Genomic DNA, 9,165 nt, shown 5'->3' with positions numbered 1-9,165 from the left:
AGGATTTGAATATTAGGATGTTACAGATCTAAGTTCTATTTAAGAGATCTTGGCCAATGGATTATTATATGCACAAAGCAAAATTCGAACCCTCCGATACTTGTTTAAGCAAACGAATGAACTAACCACTTAACCAACCCAAATTGATTATATATAATATTTTTTATTATATAATAATATTTATGATGCCATAAAGATTACATGATGAATTATATATGTTCTATTAAAGCTCAGGTTAACTATTATTTTAATTAATATTAATCAACTACCGACCAGCTGCAGAAATAATCCAGTTTTGCTTATTAATATTACTAAACTATGATTTATCTTTCAGTTCGACAAATTAATTTTTAATTTGTCATAGATCTAAATTATATTTAAAAATTGTCGTTAACTAATAAGTAATTGCATATATAAAACATACAGAATTTAAATTTTAACACTTATTTAAATGAATAAATAAATTAATTATTCAACCAACTCAAATTACGCCTAACAAAGTATAACATTCTAGCTACTTGGGCTGACTAATAAGTATTCATAAAGTTTAATTTATTAGCTTTGTTAATCCGTAATTATTCACTTAATATCTGTTATCAAGATAAGTTTACCCATGAGAAATTCTCATTAATTAAGATAGTAATTAACAAACTAATATATATATATATATATCAAGGAATCACCCACTTATCCCTGACCAAAATTGTTCTGTTAATTTGCCCCCACCACATACCATATGCCATATATACCCCTCAAAGCACTCACTCAAAATTCCTATAAATTCTCACCATAACATTGCAAATATTAATTGCCCAAAGTGCTTAATCACTACTACTATTATTATTGTTGGTGGTAGTAGTAGTATTATAGTGCTCAGTCTCTTCTACTGTGTATTTATTTCTTTTTGTGATGGATGTGGATAATAATCATAATAGTGTTGGTGCCATGGCTAGTAGTAGGAAGAAGAAGAAGAAGAATGGGTCAATAAGTTCAATTTTCATGCATGCAGATACCAAAGACTGGTTTTTCATGCTCTTTGGTTTGTTGGGGGCAATTGGAGATGGATTAACCACACCTTTGGTCTTGTTCATCACTAGCAAGATGATGAACAACCTTGGAAGTTTTTCTAATCTTGATGGAGGTGGTGCTTTCACTCAGAACATAAACAAGGTATATTATTATTATCATCATCATCCTTGATTTAGAACTCCAAAACCATTATTGTCTGAACTTTGAATTAACAACTATGGCTTGGAGATAGATGAAGGATGTAGACGATTTCTTTTTTAAAATATTTTATTATTTATTTGATTATCTTCTCTCTCAAGCAATATATACGAAAAGTTCAAACTTCAAAGTTGTTTTTCTTCTTTTTTTTTTTTTTCTTTTCCTTATGTGTATAGTTTAATGATTAGCATATATAATTATATATGCTATAAAGTGAGAGACAGATATAACTCCCACAAGACACGCTCATATGGTGCAGATTAAATAATATTCTATCTATTCAAAATAATTGATGTTAATTTGGTTAAAGTAATTTGTTGAATAGCAAGTGCAAGTCGAGAAGAAATCTTACATCAAAAAGAATAAAGAAAAAGTGAAGAGTTTATAAAACAAAAACCCGCCCAAACTTGATGTCTAAAAATTTTGGATTATTAAATATAGTGTCATATCATTTTTCGGTTTTTTTTTTCTAAAATTTTTCTGTGGTTAACATTTTTTTATGATGGCCCAATATAAATCACTAAAAAATTAATCTTATATTCAAACAACAAATTATTTACATTATTTTTTGTATTTGCTATTTTATCTAAACTAACAATAGTTAATTTTATATGGGTTGATTTTAATTTGCTGATCTGTGATGCAGAATGCAGTGGCTTTGTTATATTTGGCATGTGGGTCTTTTGTTGCTTGCTTCTTGGGTGAGTTTTATTTGCTATTATTTTCTATTGTTTAATTTATAATTTTTTTTTAAAAAATAACTTTTATTTTTGTCTTCACACATAACGGTACAACATACAGAAAAGTAAATAATAAATTATTATCATTCTGGGAAGTATTGTGTTGATGATTATTACTTTATTTGCAGAGGGTTATTGTTGGACAAGAACAGGTGAAAGACAAGCTACAAGAATGAGAGGCAGATATTTAAAGGCAGTACTAAGACAAGAAGTGGCATACTTTGATTTGCATGTTACAAGCACTTCAGAGGTCATCACCGGTGTCTCCAATGATAGCCTTGTAATTCAAGATTGTGTTAGTGAAAAGGTATGAATTAAGAAAAAAAATATATATTATTATTGTTATTAGGATCACTACAAGAAAAGAGAGCTATTTTAACACTTTTTTTTTAACAGCTATAATTAAATATAAAAATTAATATATATTTTTTATAAATATCACAAATGTCAAATTCTTTATAATTTTTTGATGAATAATTTGATCGTAGAAAATTACTCCTCAATTTTGACACTCATTTATTTTCAATTTACTCCACTACTATTCCTCTTTTTCTCTAGACTTCGTTAATTTTGGCATCACACTGCTCTCAGTTTTGAATCATACTACTTATTCTTTATCTTCAAAATCTCAGTTTATTCTTCAATTTTAAGATCTCATCTCAATTCTCATTCTTTGTTGAAAATTTTTGTTGAGAATTTTTTATGGTTAATAAATGTCAAAATAAATAGTATTTTTTACGGTTAATAAGTATCACTGAAAATATATTCTCAAATATTTTTAACAAATTATTTTTGACAACCAATATTTATCAAAATAAGATTTAAGCTTTTTTCACAATTATTTATATGTTAAAAATACTATTTTTGACAAAATTTTTATTAATATATTTTCATAGTTAAAATAGTATCAAAATTTATTTTTTTGACGAATTTTAATTCTTTTTTTATACATATATAATTCTAAAAAATAATCTATATTGTTGTAGTGGATAAAATAAGATTTAATTTTAATTCCATGAAATTAGTGATTTATAGTTGTGATGATACTTATTAAAAAAAGTTATAGTGAATTTAAGTTGATACAAAGAAATAAATATATAAATAGTTTTATTTTTAATATTTTTTTATATAAGAGTCTTTTTTTTCTTATTAAAACTCTAATAATATATCATGATTTATAAATTTATTTTTCGTCAAAATTTATACAAAGAAATTTTATACAATTAACTAATATAAATAGTTGGTTGCAATTTTTGAAACCTATCCAGGTTCCAAATTTCTTGATGAATGCATCAATGTTTATTGGGAGCTACATAGTGGCATTTCCATTACTATGGAGACTAGCAATAGTGGGGTTCCCATTTGTGGTGTTGCTAGTGATCCCAGGCTTAATGTATGGAAGAACATTAATGGGGTTAGCAAGAAAAATAAGAGAAGAGTATAATCAAGCAGGGACAGTGGCAGAGCAAGCAATATCATCAATAAGAACAGTGTATTCTTTTGTGGGAGAGAACAAGACAATAGGTGCTTTCTCTGATGCTCTACAAGGTTCTGTTAGGTTGGGTTTGAAACAAGGGTTGGCTAAAGGGTTAGCAATTGGAAGCAATGGTGTTGTCTTTGCAATTTGGTCTTTTATGTCTTATTATGGTAGCAGGTTGGTTATGTACCATGCTGCTCAAGGTGGCACTGTTTTTGCTGTTGGTGCTGCTATTGCTCTCGGTGGATTGTAATTATACTTCTCCCTTTCTTTCTTCCTATGCTTTCATTTAGATGCACTTTAATTTAGTTATGACATTGTTTATTTTTAGATAAGAACATCTCCATATAAAGATGGTATTGTGAACCGTTTGATAGTTCTATAAAATATGTCAAATAATTTAATGGATTGCAGTATTCTTTATACAAAGATGTTTTATAATAATCATCTTATTTTTATAAAAAATTTTATGAGTGATCATTTACATGAAATTATTTTTGTGTAAAAATTACAATTGAAAATCGTTAGATGGTTTAATATATTTGATTAAATTATCATCTAACAGTTTTCAACTAAAATCTTTTAGATAAAAACATCTTTACATGAGTAGACACTATTTTTACGTAAATACCAGTTTAATAACTTTTTTTTTTTACAATAAACAAAATTAATGGTGAAGAAAAATTTTTCAAATTTTATCATTTGTAACCATTTTCTTTGTAAATCAGGGCGTTAGGTGCCGGTCTATCAAATGTCAAGTACTTCTCAGAAGCAATCAAGAACGAATGATGGAGGTTATAAAACGAATTTCAAAGATTGATTCAGACAACATGGTATGAGAGATTCTGGAAAACGTCTTAGGAGAAGTCGAATTGGATCATGTTGAATTCGCGTACCCATCGAGGCCGGACAACATGATACTATCCGACTTCTCCCTGAAGATTCCGACCGGAAAAACTGTAGCTTTGGTGGGAGGGTCCGGGTCGGGGAAATCGACGGTGATATCACTGTTGCAAAGGTTCTATGACCCAATAGGAGGTGAGATAAGGGTTGATGGGGTGCCAATTAAGAAGATGCAATTAAAATGGCTAAGATCTCAAATGCGTTTGGTTAGTCAAGAGCCAGCACTATTTGCAACAAGCATAAAAGAGAATATTCTGTTTGGGAGAGAAGATGCATCTGAGCAAGAGATTGTGGAAGCTGCAAAAGCCTCCAATGCTCATAATTTCATCTCACAATTGCCACAGGGATATGATACCCAGGTCAGTACTTTTTTTTTAATTAATTTTAGAAAACACATTAAATATACTTCTAAAATATACAAGAAACTTTTATATTATGTTAATTTAAATATTGAAATCATATTGAATAAATTGAAATACAAGTATATTTTTATGAAACAATTTGAATATTAACTCATTAGTAGTATTGGGTTTATTAAAATATATTCATGATCTTTTGTATAAGTGATATTAGGTGTATAATAAAATAAATTATTAAAATTAGTTATTAGTATAAAATATGAATTTAATTTTACACGTGTATTTAATTACGTAATATCACATTAGTAAAAATAATTATTTTTATATTTATTGCATAAATAATCATCTGAAAAAAGTTAAAAAAACGAATGTGATTATACGACTGTGTAAAATATTTTATACTGTCAGTACATCAAAATTAAACTCAAAATATATATTAAAAATAAGTTAAATAACACATAAATTTATACATAATATATAATAATTAATTTTAATGCATAAATAATATTTTTATACGAAGATATATAATGTGATGTTTTTTTAGGAGATCTTCGACGATATGATGGATTATCTTTTAGTAATTTACAGTGAATTAACTTGTTTCAAATTCTTAATTTCTAGAATAAAGTACCAAAAAATTGATAACTTTTGAGAATTTTTTTATAGTATTTTAGTATTTGAATAATTCTGTCTATTAAAATTTATCATTTATAATGATGAGTTAATTTTAATATTTTTATGATAAATTCGTCAGCATAATAAATTAATAATCTTTTATGATTAATTTTAGTATTTTAATCTAATTTCTAATTAAATAACCTCTTATCTATTAAAGTCGTTTAAAATTATACTAATCTTAAAAAAAATCGAGATCAGGAGTCTAGCTAAAAAATTAATTTTTAATAGTTAATTTTAATTAATTTTTTTAAGTTATTTTTTATTTTTATATTCACAATTTGTTTCTTCATATTTTTTTTTCTTCTTTTCAACATCACTACAGTTTTATCTCTCATTGTTATTGGCTATTCACTGCTATGACTGATCGGTCACCCTAAATTTTTCATAGAGTAAACTGTAAAGGTTAAAAAAGGTAATCACGAAAATAAAAAGAGTAATTATCTAATTCGTCTTTAAAATTTTATATTTTAAAAGTGAATATTTTAATTTAAAAAAGATTAATACATAAAAATATTTTTAAGATTTTACTCTGACAGATAAATAAATTTTTAGTTCATTTTTAATGGAATAATTACTCAAATTAGTCCCAAAGATTTAAAATCAGATATTTTAGTCTGTAAAAAAAATTAATTCACAGATCAATTTCTAATATTTTTTTTGTCAGACATAATAATTTTCGACTTTTTTCGGATGACGCACTAAATTTTTCAAGTATTTATTATAAAAAGAATATTAGTAGATATTATAATCAAATTAACTTTTAAGGTTAAGTTAAACCTATTTGATTTTTAATATGGTATTTATTATGAAGTAGAAATTTAGTTATTTTTTTAGTTAATTGATAATTTAGTGATCAAGTTGAGAATCAAGTGAAAATAAAAGAATAACTTTAATTATACTTAATTTCTAGCTATCACACTAAGTTAAGTTATATTGAATTAAAAATATTAAATAATTTCAACCTTAAATTTTTGGTAGAATAATCTCTAATAACTTTATTAAAAATTATTATTATTATTATCATATTTTTTTATGCAAAAAATCTTTTTATATTATAAATATATATATAAAAATCTAATGAATAAATTTATCATTATTTTTGTCTAAAAATATGTAAAAAATTATGGTGCAATATTATTATGCAATTAATAATAATAATAATAATAATAATAATAATAATAATAATAATAATTATTATTTTATTTTATTTTATTTTATTTTACCTTTTTTATGTGGTGTAATTGATACTAATGAATGCGCATTCGATTATTATGATAATTATATCAATATATTTATTTATAATCTTACATAATGCATACACATGTATATAATTAATGTGTAAACCAATTCTTAATAAAAGACATATCTTATTTGGAGTTAGAAAATATTCAACATAATAAAATAAAATGCACAAACAACAAGACATGAAACTAAACAAACCACAATAATATGCTTTTAATTTAATAAAATAGGAGACTTAGTGCATCTCTTTCTGTTAGATTTGAAATTGTGCATGTAGTGAGGATGGTTTAATAATTTAAAAAAATATATAATATATTAGAAATCAAATAGGTTTAACTTAATCTTAAAAGTTAATTTGATTATAATATTTATTAATATTCTTTTTCTAATAAATACTTGAAGAATTTAGTGAGTCATGCCGAAAAATAGACAGAAAACTGTTATATTTGACGAAAAAAATATTGAGGATTGATTTGGGTATTAATTTTTCTTGGGAATTAAAATATCTAATTTTAAAATTCTTGGGAATTAGTTTGGATAGTTACTCCGCCGAAAAATAAACTGAGAACTGATTTGTTTGTTGGAGTAAAATTTTGGTGATATTTTTGTGTATTAATCTTTCTTGAAAACTAAAATGTTCGTTTTTAAAACTCGTGAGAACTAATTTAGGTAATTACTCCTAAAAATATTATAAGACGTTGACTTTTGAAAAAGATTTAAAATATTCAAAGAACTGTTTTGGAATTTTAAAATTTTTTTTAAGAATTATTTTGATATTTTTTAAAGATTTTCAGAGACTATTTTGTACTTCACCTTGAAGATTAATTTATCTAGTTTATACACGTGGACATTTAACAGTCGCATGTACAAGTTAATGTTCGACGTCAGCAATTTTTGCTAATGACTAACGGATGGGACTGTATTGTCTAACAAAAACAAATATTGAAAATTATTTTGTGTATTCTAGAATCTGGAGGACGAAAGTGTTCAATTTCAAAAATTTCAATGACTAATTTGAGAAATTAATTTATTTTTATTAATCATAATGATAAAATATTATTAAAAATATATATAATAAATAAATAATACAAAAAATAATAAAATATAAATTAAAAGATCATTTTATTCATTAACATTAAAATGTCATAAAAAATAGCATTATTTAATTATTAACATTTGATACCTACATCAAGGTGTGGTAAAAACTATAATAATAATAATAATAACTAAATGTAAGAGGTCGTTATGTTATAAAAGTTATTATTTATATACTTAAACTCCTAAGATATTGGCATTAAATAAATTTAGAAAAAATATTTATATGTAAAAAATAATTTTTTGATATAATGATTAATTATAGAGTTAATATTCAAAATGACCCCCAAAATTTGGGAGCAACTTCAAATTGGCTCCTGAAATTCTAATTGACTCAATTTGAACCCCCAATTTTTAAGAAGAGACTCATGTTAGTCCTTTTGTTAACGGCATTCTTACCTTGAACGTTAAGTAACACGTGAGCCTGACACCTAGCCTTATTAAACGATGTCGTTTCTTCCTTGGCGCGTAATATCTCTTCAAACGACATCGTTTTAGCCATTTTGAGGTTAAAATTCAACTACATTTCATCACCAATGATCAAATCACTCAAATAGGGAAACTCTTATTCTTCTTTTTCATTCTCTCGCATGCACCATATTGTGGAAGATCAATGTCGCTGCTATTGTAGGTCGCCGACAAAGCTTGTCGCACGAGTTCTTGTTTGGTAGGACAAGGAAGAAGAATCTGTGCACTACCGTTTGTCATAAAAAGGTTAGTAATTGATGCATGAGCATCTTAACACTTTTCTTGGGCAATTCTTATAGAAAATTTAAAACTTTTGCTTGGTAATTATATGATTCTCAAGACTATTCTATTAGTAGTTTGATTTTCTTAGTTTCACGATTCTTGTAGGAAAATATTAGGAAAAGAGAAGTTAAAGCACACAGAGGAACCAAGAATTGAAGACAAGTGTAGAGAGAATTCGTGGATGCTGTCAACTCTGACCTCTTTACACTCCAACAAGCATAACTTGAGTTGTAGAGGTCCAAATGACGCGATTCTAGCGACATTAAAAAGTTAACTTTTAGAACTTTCCAACAATATATAATAGCCTATGATTACTCTCTAGATTCACGGCGTTAAATACTGCAAAAGTGGCACTAAATGCCAAACCGCTTCCCACTCACCATTCCATGCGGAAGTCTTGGTGCCAAACATGAAAAACTGGCGCTAAACGCTAGACGGGCAACAAAGAGTGCGCGAATTGCAGCAAAAGTGGTGTTTAGCTCCCCTAAACTGGTGCTAAACACCAGCAACCCACCCCAAATCCAATTACATGCTTATATAAAGGAAGCAACGCGCAACTCTAAAGGGGGAACTCTATCTTCCGTCTTTCATTCTTTTTAGCTTTAGATTTTACAAATTAAATTATGATTTTAATTTTTTTGTACTATGGGCAACTAAAACTCCATTGTTAAGGTCAGGAGCTCTATTTATTTTG

General features: G+C 26.4%; 1 pseudogene; it reads left to right on the top strand.

The window, feature by feature from the left end:
* Positions 1–810: 810 nt before the first annotated feature.
* On the top strand, positions 811–8,879 carry LOC112769720 (ABC transporter B family member 15-like; annotated as a pseudogene).
* Positions 8,880–9,165: the final 286 nt, after the last annotated feature.

Source organism: Arachis hypogaea, chromosome 18 (genome assembly GCF_003086295.3).
Source record: "Arachis hypogaea cultivar Tifrunner chromosome 18, arahy.Tifrunner.gnm2.J5K5, whole genome shotgun sequence".
Taxonomy (NCBI): Eukaryota; Viridiplantae; Streptophyta; class Magnoliopsida; order Fabales; family Fabaceae; genus Arachis; species Arachis hypogaea.
This window is presented reverse-complemented; position numbering and strand designations above follow the sequence as displayed.